The sequence below is a fragment of the Triticum dicoccoides genome, chromosome 6A (genome assembly GCF_002162155.2).
Source record: "Triticum dicoccoides isolate Atlit2015 ecotype Zavitan chromosome 6A, WEW_v2.0, whole genome shotgun sequence".
Taxonomy (NCBI): Eukaryota; Viridiplantae; Streptophyta; class Magnoliopsida; order Poales; family Poaceae; genus Triticum; species Triticum dicoccoides.
This window is the reverse complement of record NC_041390.1, coordinates 455,771,410-455,781,861: the sequence shown is the minus strand read 5'-3', so window position 1 is coordinate 455,781,861 and position 10,452 is coordinate 455,771,410.

Below are 10,452 nucleotides of genomic sequence, written 5' to 3'. Positions count from 1 at the left end.
TTTTGGTATTCACACTATGAATATGTGTAGCATTACGCTCGAGATTCATTAAGAATAAACCATTCACCATCGGAGCATGACCATAAAACATATCTCTCATATAAATAGAACAACCATTATTCTCGGATTTAAATGAGTAGCCATCTCGAATTAAACGAGATCCTGATACAATGTTCATGCTCAGAGCTGGCACTAAATAACAATTATTGAGGTTTAAAACTAATCCCGTAGGTAAATGTAGAGGTAGCGTGCCGACGGCGATCACATCGACATTGGGACCATTCCCGACGCGCATTGTCACCTCGTCCTTTGCCAATCTCCGCTTATTCCGCAGCTCCTGCTTTGAGTTACAAATGTGAGCAACCGCACCGGTATCAAATACCCAGGAGCTACTACGAGTACTGGTAAGGTACACATCAATTACATGTATATCACATATACCTTTCGTGATGCCGGCCTTCTTGTCCACTAAGTATTTGGGGCAGTTCCACTTCCAGTGACCACTTCCCTTGCAATAAAAACACTCAGTCTCGGGCTTGGGTCCATTCTTTGGCTTCTTCCCGGCAGCTTGCTTACCGGGCGCGGCAACTCCCTTGCCGTCCTTCTTGAGGTTCTTCTTACCCTTGCCTTTCTTGAACTTAGTGGTTTTATTCACCATCAACACTTGATGTTCCTTTTTGACTTCTACCTCTGCTGATTTCAGCATTGCAAATACTTCAGGAATGGTCTTTTCCATCCCCTGCATATTAAAGTTCATCACAAAGCTCTTGTAGCTTGGTGGAAGCGACTGAAGGATTCTGTCAATGACCGCGTCATCCGGGAGATTAACTCCCAGCTGATTCAAGCGGTTATGCAACCCAGACATTGTGAGTATGTGCTCACTGACAGAACTATTTTCCTCCATCTTACAGCTGAAGAACTTGTCGGAGACTTCATACCTCTCGACCCGGGCATGAGCTTGGAAAACCATTTTCAGCTCTTCGAACATCTCATATGCTCCGTGTCGCTCAAAACGCTTTTGGAGCCCCGGTTCTAAGCTGTAAAGCATGCCGCACTAGACGAGGGAGTAATCATCAGCACGTGTCTGCCAAGCATTCATAACATCTTGGTTCTGTGGGACGAGTGCATCACCTAGCGGTGCTTCTAGGACATAATCTTTCTTTGCAGCTATGAGGATGATCCTCAGGTTCCGGACCCAGTCCGTATAATTGCTGCCATCGTCTTTCAGCTTGGTTTTCTCTAGGAACGCGTTGAAGTTGAGGACAACATTGGCCATTTGATCTACAAGACATATTGTAAAGATTTTAGACTAAGTTCATGATAATTAAGTTCATTAATCAAATTATTCCATGAACTCCCACTCAGATAGACATCCCTCCAGTCATCTAAGTATAACATGATCCGAGTTAACTAGGCCGTGTCCGATCATCACGTGAGACGGACTAGTCAACATCGGTGAACATCTTCATGTTGATCGTATCTTCTATACGACTCATGCTCGACCTTTCGGTCTTCTGTGTTCCGAGGCCATGTTTGTACATGCTAGGCTCGTCAAGTCAACATAAGTGTTTGCATGTGTAAATCTGTCTTACACCCATTGTATGTGAACGTTGGAATCTATCACACCCGATCATCACGTGGTGCTTCGAAACAACGAACTGTCGCAACGGCGCACAGTTAGGGGGAACACTTTCTTGAAATTATTATGAGGGATCATCTTATTTACTACCGTCGTTCTAAGTAAACAAGATGCAAAAACAAGATAAACATCACATGCAATCAAATAATGGTGACATGATATCGCCAATATCATATAGCTCCTTTGATCTCCATCTTGGGGCTCCATGATCATCTTGTCACCGGCATGACACCATGATCTCCATCATCGTGTCTCCATGAAGTTGCTTGCCAACTATTACTTCTACTACTATGGCTAACACGTTTAGCAATAAAGTAAAGTAATTTACATGGCGTTTCTCAATGACACGCAGGTCATACAAAAATAAAGACAACTCCTATGGCTCCTGCCGGTTGTCATACGCATCGACATGCAAGTCGTGATTCCTATTACAAGAACATGATCTCATACATCACATATATATCCTTCATCATTCATCACAACTTTGGTCATATCACATCACATGACAATTGCTGCAAAAACAAGTTAGACGTCCTCTAATTATTGTTGCAAGTTTTACGTGGCTGCAATAGGGTTCTAGCAAGAACGTTTTCTTACCTACGTAAAAGCCACAACGTGATTTGTCAACTTCTATTTACCCTTCATAAGGACCCTTTTCGTCAAATCCGCCCCAACTAAAGTGGGAGAGACAGACACTCGCTAGCCACCTTATGCAACTAATGCATGTCAGTCGGTGGAACCTGTCTCACGTAAGCGTATGTGTAAGGTCGGTCCGGGCCGCTTCATCCCACAATACCGCTGAAGCAAAATAAGACTAGTAGCGGTAAGAAAGTTGACAACATCTACGCCCACAACAAATTGTGTTCTACTCGTGCAAAGAGAACTACGCATAGACCTAGCTCATGATGCCACTGTTAGGGAACGTTGCAGAAAACAAAATTTTTCCTACGTTTCACCAAGATCAATCTATGGAGTCAACTAGCAACGAGAGGAGAGTGCATCTACATACCCTTGTAGATCGCGAGCGGAAGCGTTCAAGAGAACCGGGATGATGGAGTCGTACTCGCTGTGATCCAAATCACCGATGACCAAGTGCCGAACGGACGGCACCTCCGCGTTCAACACACGTACGGAGCGGATGACGTCTCCTCCTTCTTGATCCAGCAAGGGGGAAGGAGAGGTTGATGAAGATCCAGCAGCACGACGGCGTGGTGGTGGATGCAGCAATGATCGCAGCAGGGCTTCGCCGAGCTTCTACGAGAGGGAGAGGTGTAGCAGGGGAGAGGGAGGCTCCAAGACTTGAGGTGCGGCTTCCCTCCCTCCCCCCCTTTATATAGGCCCCCTGGGGGGGCACCGGCCCTGGAGATGGGATCTCCCAAGGGGGCGGCGGCCAAGGGGGGTGGAGTGCCCCCCAAGGCAAGTGGAGGCGCCCCCCACCCTAGCGTTTCCAACCCTAGGCGCAGGGGGGCCCAAGGGGGGGGGGGCACCAGCCCACTATGGGCTGGTTCCCCTCCCCACTTCAGCCCATGGGGCCCTCCGGGATGGGTGGCCCCACCCGGTGGACCCCCGGGACCCATCCGGTGGTCCCGGTACAATACCGGTGACCCCGAATCTTTCCCGATGGCCGAAACTACACTTCCTATATATAATTCTTCACCTCCGGACCATTCCGGAACTCCTCGTGACGTCCAGGATCTCATCCGGGACTCCGAACAACTTTCGGATTACTGCATACTCATATCTCTACAACCCTAGCGTCACCGAACCTTAAGTGTGTAGACCCTACGGGTTCGGGAGACACGTAGACATGACCGAGACGGCTCTCCGGCCAATAACCAACAGCGGGATCTGGATACCCATGTTGGCTCCCACATGCTCCTCGATGATCTCATCGGGTGAACCACGATGTCGAGGATTCAAGCAACCTCGTATATAATTCCCTTTGTCAATCGGTACGTTACTTGCCCGAGACTCGATCGTCGGTATCCCAATACCTTGTTCAGTCTCGTTACCAGCAAGTCACTTTACTCGTACCGTAATGCATGATCTCGTGATCAACCACTTGATCACATTGAGCTCATTATGATGATGCATTACCGAGTGGGCCCATAGATACCTCTCCGTCATACGGAGTAACAAATCCCAGTCTCGATTCGTGCCAACCCAACAGACACTTTCGGAAACACATGTAATGTACCTTTATAGTCACCCAGTTACGTTGTGATGTTTGGTACACCCAAAGCACTCCTACGGTATTCGGGAGTTGCACAATCTCATGGTCTAAGGAAATGATACTTGACATTCAGAAAAGCTACAGCAAACGAACTACACGATCTTTGAGCTAAGCTTAGGATTGGGTCTTGTCCATCACATCATTCTCCTAATGATGTGATCCTGTTATCAATGACATCCCCATGTCCATAGCCAGGAAACCATGACTATCTGTTGATCAATGAGCTAGTCAACTAGAGGCTCACTAGGGACACATTGTGGTCTATGTATTCACACATGTATTACGATTTCCAGATAATTCAATTATAGCATGAATAATAGACAATTATCATGAACAAGGAAATATAATAATCATTTTATTATTGCCTCTAGGGCATATTTCCAACACTACTCCCATCGCTGGCCAGGCCATCCCTCTACTCACCCATACCCCCTGTTATTCTGCAGCGATGGCAGCCACACACCGCAGCTGAACCAGTGAACCCTTGTTCTCCTCTCTGAATGGGGCATCCACTGCCACGTCTTCCCCGGTTCCACGTCATCCCCTTCCTAGGCCTCGTTGTCGTCCACCGCCTTGGTGGTCTCAGCGCGGCGTGGTCAATGTGGTCAAGGAACGACTTCCATCGGAAGAGTACTATACGTGGAGAGGCTAACAGTTGGGTCGACGGCTGCAGCAAGGAAGTGCCTCCTTATTACGCGCAAAATAATGATTCCTCCACCTGACAACAGGGACCCACTGGACGCGCCACCATATTTCGCAAAAAAAACATTTCCCCCCTGATTGCTGGGACCCACCCACTACATCTTCGCACGCAAGGAAGTGCCTCCTTATCCTCACTAACAGTCGGGACCCACCAGGTCGAAGCATACGTAGCGTTGCCATTATGGTCGCGAACGTGTACATACATACTGATCGATTGGTCTGTTTGCAGGCTGCAATGATGAACCATGGCCGAGTAAGGAAGGGCACGTGTCGTAGTAGAGGCGCAGATGTAGCATGTACACGTACGTACAGCCAGGGTGCAAGAAAGTAAATACGGCCATGCACATACATACGGGCGGGGTCTCGAATGCCTACTCGCGCATATGTATGACCAGGGCTCGTGTACATGGAGAGGCAGCGATGGCGTCCTGTTCATCGGCAGCCAACCGACTGAGTCAGAACGGAGAAACTGTGTGCTGTTCATCAGGAGGCAACAGAACGTGTGCTGTTCATCGGGAGCCAACCGGCTTGGATGGAACAACCGATCGAAATGAGGTATGGCGTACCGTAGAACGGAGGAAACGGCCTTGTGTTCGACCGCCAACGATCGAAACGGGATCCTGTTCACCGGGAGGGGTGTGGCGTACTGCAAAATGAGGAAATGGACTTCTCTTCGACCTCCTACGGTCCAAACGGGGTCTTGTCGATTGAGAGGGGTGTGGCGTACCGCAAAACGAAGGAAACATACTTGTGTTGGAGCGCTACGGTCGAAACGGGGGTCCTGTTCATCGGGAGGGGTGTGGCGTACCGCAAAACGGGACTCCACGGGCTACTGTTCATCTTCACTGTCGACCTCTTCCAGCCTCCACGGGCTACTATTCATCCACTGTCGACCTCGTCCAGCCTCCACCTGCGACTGTTCATCCACGGGCTCCTGTTCATCCAGCCTCCACCACTCCTCCACTGGCTACTATTCAAACAGCCCTCTCCACGGGGTCCTGTTCAACCACCCCTCCACGAGCTACTATCCATCAAGCTTTCACCGGCTATTGTTCAACCAGCCCTCCATGGGGTCCTGTTCATCTAGTCCTCCACGAGGTCCTGTTCATCCAACCTCAACCGGCTCGATCGGGGTCCTATTCATCCAGCGGCAACGGCCTCTACTACTGCGGGGTCCTGTTCATCCAACCCCCATGTGGAACTATTCATCCAACCCCCCAACAACGCTCACTGTTCATCAAGAGGCAGCAGGTTCGATCGGCTTCAGTTAGCAGTAGTAGCGAATGAATCACTCGATCGGGTTCAGTTAACATCTAGGGATCGATCGATCACTCGGGTCTAGTAACGTGTAGCCTTTAGTGCAATCGCTCGGGTTTAGTAGGCGAATGCCTCACTCAGGTTTAGTTAGAGCCCAACGCCTCGCACCCACGCGTGTATGTGTACGAGAGAAACGTGCATCGCTCGGCCCCCGACCACCCACCGTAACCGGGAACTCCCCGATATTTTCCTTGCCCTCGCTTCTACCACGGTTTTTTCCGTCATGGACGGCCCAAAGAATGTCATGCAGCTACGTCTCCGGCCCACCCAGGACAAAAAGCCCATTTTCTGTCATGATTTTTTTGTCATAGAAGTAGGAGCCCACCACATCTATGATGATACCGGTTTTTTTCACACTTATCGTCATAGAAGTGTCATAAGCATGATAGAAAAAATTTGTTCGGCCGAAAATGTCACGGATGTGTCTTTTTTATGTAGTGAATATACTCATATATAGATGACCTAGTTATCGTCAATTGCTTGATAGATGCTAGAGTGTTTGTGCATGCTTTACCACATATTTCATTTGCTATCTTATTGTGTGCGCATGTTGGTTGCATAATTTTCTCCATTCGAGGACATCCATTTGTTGCTTTGATTGTTTGGTATTTCTTTTTGCCAAATGGATGGACAAGAATCCCTAAGAACTCCCTCTAGCTATCTATGCTTTTCTCGTCTCAAACTCTATTAATGCTACATCACAAAGTTTTAACAAGTCGAATTTGGACCCTTCGGGTGAGAAGCACTCGGAGCCATCGATCCGTCAAGGGCTTAAACTTCCAAAACCTCTTAATGGCTTTCGGTCTGACCGATTCTTTCCCCTCGGTCCCACCCAAATCGTTGAGTTGATCTAGGTTTTCACCTTGGTGCAACCGATTAGAACTGTTTGGTCTCACCGAGTTGTAGCAACCGCTTGTGATTCTGCATCTCGGTGCCACCGAGTCGTTCCACTCGGTCCCACCGACAGTGACTGGGCATATATACGCCACGGGTTGAAATTTGGAAAATTCTTCAAACACCCAACTGCGCCTACCCAGTTCTGCCGCCCTCCTGGTCTCCGGATCCTCTCCGTTGTCACCAGCGCCCTCCTGTCGCTGGTCTTCATCACCGTCAACAGAAATCTCACCACCGGTGTCGCCGTAGCGAGTTCGTCGCCAAGCTAGGGTACGAACTTGATCTCTTTGTGCGTCCTTTTACTCTGATTCTTCTACAAAGATCAATGCCTAGTTTCTTGCCACGATTGAGATAAATCTATCCACCAAAAACTCCATTAGAATTGATTTTATGCAAAAACTTAGGGTTAGGTTTCTGCTGAACTCCTCTCGGACCGACCGATCTGAAGATTTCGGTCTCACTAATTTGGCTCAGGCCATTGCACATGTACTACTCGGTCTGACCGAAGTGTACTAATCAGTGTGACCAAGTTCACTTTCTCTGTGAAACCCTAGCATGTCGGAGTCACCAAACTGCATTTCGGTCTGATCGAAATTGTATGTTTAGACTCTAAAGTTGCTTCAGTGTCACCGAGTTTGTCATATCGGTAGCTCCGAAATGCTTTCTCCAGAAAACTAAAATTAAGTTTTGTCTCAATGTTTTGCAAAAATAGCAGTGCTTTGTGATGCTCATCCACTCTACCTATACCTATCTATTCAAAAGGACAGCTTCAGAGATGTCAGAAGGCAGTGACAATCAGAACAGGTCAGAGGAGCAGGTGAATCTCAGTGAGGGCACTAGTCCCTCCAGCAACAGCTATGATGAAGGTAGCAGAAGTACACCCAACAATTTGCCTAAAGCTGCAACTAGGCAAAGAAAGAAGAAGGCCTCAGAATCTGAATATGAGGACTTTGTTGAAGATGTGACTTACAAGAGGTAAGTTCTGAAGAAGGAGTATGCTACTACTGCTGCCACCAAGCCTAGTGCTAAGAAAGCTCCACCTAGGAGAGCTCCAATGTCCAAACCCAGGAACATTCCTACAAAAGAAACTATGCAGCTCACTATAGAGCAATCAGATGATGATGATGAGGCTGCAAGAAAAAGAGAGCAAGAACCACCACTAAAAAGGTGCTTGGAAAACCTTCTATGAGGAGAAGTGATGATGAAGATGAGGAGGAGGAGGAAGAGGCAGTTGCACCACCTCCAAAATCTCAGAAGCTCATGGGGGATGCAATAAGGTCTCGGGCTGCTCCATCTAAGCCCAAGTCTGTCCCTAAGCCATCTGCTCAAGCTCAAGCTCCAAAAGCATCTGCACCCAAGAGATCCACCAGAAACATCCCTGCTGCTGAGAAGAACAAGGCCCCAGTGCCAGAAGCTCAAGAGGATGAGGAGCAGCAAGTGCTCAGAAGGTTAAAGCCAAAGATTCATGATCACAATGATGATCATCTTGTTGCTGAGAATATGAAGGAAAGGAAGGATGTAGGTCTGAGATTGTGGAGACAGACTGAACCATATGCTATGAGGAGAAGAACTGCTGTTAATTATCGCTTTCACACCAAAAAACATCAAGATTTGTATGAGATATTCTTATTGGACAAGAAACCTATTGTCTGTGACATGAAATGGGTTGACTGGAAGTACATTGATGACAATGAGGATTACTTCCCATGAGTACATGAAATTTTTAGAATGAACGGTGTTGACACTTTTGTTGGTCAAAAGTAGACAAAATGGAATGATGAGATGATTATGCAATTCTATTCAATTGCTCATTTCTACCCAGATGGCAAGATTGTCTGGGTGACAGAAGGAACAAGGTATCAATCTTCAATTGCTGAATGTGCCAAGTTGATCAATGCCCCCAAGGAAGATGAAAATGACACAAATGTGTATTCCAAGCCCAGAAAGGATCACAACTCCATGGTTCACATGTGTAAGCCAATTCCTCATGCTGCATTGGAAACTCATAAGTTTGGATCCATCTATTATTTGATGTCAGGTCTAACCACAATGAACACTATATTGGGGCACACTTTGTTGCCCAAATCAGGAGATTATAGAATGATCCGTGGTCACTCGATCAACTTGCTTCATATGTTTGATGTGCCACAAAAGTTCAAGGTGATGAGCTTAATAGTTGAAACAGTGAAGATAACTGCAGCTGATCAGAAGAGATCATGTGGATATGCCCCTCACATTCAAATATTGATCAACTCCAAGATGGGAACAAGGACATATCTTCTTGACAAAGAGCACCTTCCCCTGAGGCCAGAATTTGAGGACAACGAGGTTGTCATGGATGCATCACATCCTACTTCAGTAGAAGCCCAGGAGAAGAGAGAGAGCAAAGGCTGCTAAAGCAGCAAGGACAACTAGTGTACCAGATGCTTTAGTAATCAATCTCAAGACCAAGCAAGATCAAATCAGTTATCTGCTTGAGGCAACCGTGAGAATTGAGAAAGGACTAGCAACCCTGACTCGAAATCAAGAGAGTCTTGAGAGGATCTTTGAGACAAAACTTCATGATCTAGATGTGAAGGTCATCGAGATTCAGATCACTGTTGATGTAACACCCTCGATGCGACTATATCTCCCACGTGTCGAGGCACGACTTAGAGGCATAATCGCATCGAAGGCATATGTCGCAAGTGAGGTAATCTTCACACAACCCATGTAATATAATAAGGGAAAGAGATTACATAGTTGGCTTACAATCGCCACTTCACACAATTACATGAATAAAGCATTACAACAACCAAATACAATCAGGGCCCGACTACGGAGCCTAAATAAAAGAAGAACCCCAAATGCGACAAAGGTCCCCGATCGACCCCAACTGGGCTCCACTACTGATCAACTAGAATGAAACACCACAAAGGACAAGATCTTCATCAAGCTCCTCCTTGAGATTGGTTGAGTCATCTGCACGGTCTCATCGGCACCTGCAAGCTATTTTGGAAGTATCTGTGAGTAATGGGGACTCAGCAATCTCACACCCGCGCGATCAAGACTATTTAAGCTTATGGGTAAGGTAAAAGTATGAGGTGGAGTTGCAGCAAGTGACTAGCATATATGGTGGCTAACATACGCAAATAAGAGCGAGAAGAGAAGGCAAAGCACGGTCGAGAAACTATGATCAAGAAGTGATCCTAGACAACCTACGTCAAGCATAACTCCAACACCGTGTTCCCTTCTCGGACTCCGCCGGAAAGCGACCATCACGGTTACACACGCGGTTGATTCATTTTAGTTAAGGTCAACTTCAGGTTTTCTACAACCGGACGTTAACAAATTCCCATCTGCCCATAACCGCGGGCACGGCTTTCGAAAGTTCCAATCCCAGCAGGGGTGTCCCAACTTAGCCCATCACAAGCTCTCACGGTCAACGAAGGAATAGACCTCCACCCGAGACATTTCGATCAGACTCGGTATCCCAGTACAACAAGACATTTCGACAGGGTAAAACTAAACCAGCAACACCGCCCGAATGTGCTGACAAATCCCGATAGGAGCTGCACATATCTCTTTCTCAGGGCACACTCAGATTGTCCTAGGTACGGGCAAGCCATCCCAGAGTTGCCCCTGGTGGCCACCGGCAGCTGACAGGTTGGACCAACACTCAGAGGAG